Source organism: Chiloscyllium plagiosum, chromosome 10, assembly GCF_004010195.1.
Source record: "Chiloscyllium plagiosum isolate BGI_BamShark_2017 chromosome 10, ASM401019v2, whole genome shotgun sequence".
NCBI classification, from domain to species: domain Eukaryota; kingdom Metazoa; phylum Chordata; class Chondrichthyes; order Orectolobiformes; family Hemiscylliidae; genus Chiloscyllium; species Chiloscyllium plagiosum.
Genome location: NC_057719.1, coordinates 90,128,205 through 90,130,268, shown reverse-complemented (window position 1 = coordinate 90,130,268; position 2,064 = coordinate 90,128,205). Strand labels below are relative to the sequence as shown.

Genomic DNA, 2,064 nt, shown 5'->3' with positions numbered 1-2,064 from the left:
TCTGGAAGCTCATTCCATTCAAACAGCAAAGGCAGTAACTGTGCAGGTTCATTGCTGTGTCAGTTAGCAGTGTGGGTTTATTTTTCTCTCTCTCTCTCTCTCCTGCACTGTGAATACCTGTAGAACTTTTCCCAGATACAATCAGTTCTCCAAGTGGGTCAGTAGAATCTAAATGTTCACTCTGCTTTCTCTCCACAGGTATTGTCAGACCTGCTGAGTTTCTGCAGCACTTGCTGTTTGCTTTATTCTGATTTTGTGCTCTGATTGGTGGAGAGGATTCTATACTTCATGATTGGCCAATGTACTGAATAAGGCCCTGTGATTGGTTATTGTACAGATTGCTAAACAGATGCTTGCCTTTATGATGGTGAGTGGCTTGAAGGGGAATTTGCAGGTGGTGGTGTTCTCATGTACCTGCTGCCCTTGTTCTTCTGGATGAAAGTGGTCATGGGTTTGGAGGATGCAGTCTGAGGTTAGAATTAGGATCCCTACAGTGTGGAAACAGGCCCTTCAGCCCAACAAATAACTAACCCAGATCCATTCCCCACATTTAGATTAGATTCGCTCCAGTGTGGAAACAGACCCTTCGGCCCAACCAATCCACACCAGCCCTCCGAAGAGTAACAAACCCAGACCCATTTCCCTCTGACCAATGCATCTAACACTATGGGCAATTTAGCAAGATCAATCCACCCAACCTGCACAACTTTGGACTGTGGAAGGGAAGTGGAGCAAACCTGCACAGACACGGAGAATGTGCAAACTCCACACAGTCGCCCGAGGCTGGAATCGAACTTGGAATCCTGGAGCTGTGAGGTAGCAGTGCTAACCACTGAGCCACCATGCTGCCCCAAAAAATGCTCAAGCCTTCTGCACCTGGTATTCCCAGGCAGTCTCCCATCCAAGTACTAACCAAGTCTGAGTCTGCGTAGCTTCTGAGATCGGATGAGATTGGGTGTTTTCACAACAGTATGGCCGTAGGCAAGAGCTTTGCTGAATCTCTGCAGTGCATCTTGTAGATAATACACAATGCTACCATATTCCATATCCCATGGTGGGGGAGGGAGTGGATGCTTGATGCCAATCAAGTAGCAACAGTACTTAAATGACCAGGCCAGTTTCAATTCCTGGTCAATGGTAGTCCCAGGATGTTGATGGCAGGGGGAATTCAACGATTGTAACACAATTGAATTCCAAGTGCCAATGGCACAATTCTCTCTGGTTTACGTGTGAATGATATTTGCCACTTGTCAGCCTATACCTGGATATTGTCTGGATCTTGTTGCATTTGAACATGGACAGAGGAGTCGCAAATGGTGCTGAACATTGTCTAATCATCAGCAAATATCCTGCTTCTAACCTTATGATGGAGGGATGGTCATTGATGAAGCAGCTAAAGATGGTTGGGCCTAGGACATGCCCTGGGGAACTCCTGCACAGATGTCTTGGAGCTGAGATGATTGATGTCCAACCATCTTCCTTTGCACTTTGTATGACTCCCTTGTACGCTTTTTGTGTACAGGATATACCTGGGCAATTTTTCACATTGTCATGTAGACGCCAGTGTTGTTCCTGTACGGGAAAAGCTTGGCGAGGGGAATGGTCAATTCTGGAGCACAAGTGTCCAGTACTATTGCCGGGATGTTGTCAGAACCCACAACTTTTGCAGTATCTAGTGCTTCCAAATGAACTGAATTGGCTGAAGACAGATATCTGTGATGCTGAGGACTACTGCAGGAGACTGAGATGGAGCTTGTTTTTGGATGGAATATAAAATGCCAGTCTTGTCTGCTACTTAGAGTTATAGAGTCATAGAGACATACAGCATGGAAAGAGACCCTTCGGTCCAACCCATCCATGCCGACCAGATATCCCAACCAAATCTAGTCCACCTGCCAACACCTGGCCCATATCCCTCCAAACCCTTCCTATTCATATACCCATCCAGATGCCTTTTAAATGTTGCAATCGTACCAGCTTCCACCACTTCCTCTGGCAGCTCATTCCATACACGTACCACCCTCTGCGAGAAAAAGTTGCCTCTTAGGTCCCTTTTATATCTTT

The 2,064-nt window shown here is 46.3% G+C and overlaps 1 pseudogene; it reads right to left on the bottom strand.

Annotated features, from left to right (window-relative positions):
* Nucleotides 1-864: 864 nt before the first annotated feature.
* On the bottom strand, nt 865-983 carry LOC122554050 (annotated as a pseudogene).
* Nucleotides 984-2,064: the final 1,081 nt, after the last annotated feature.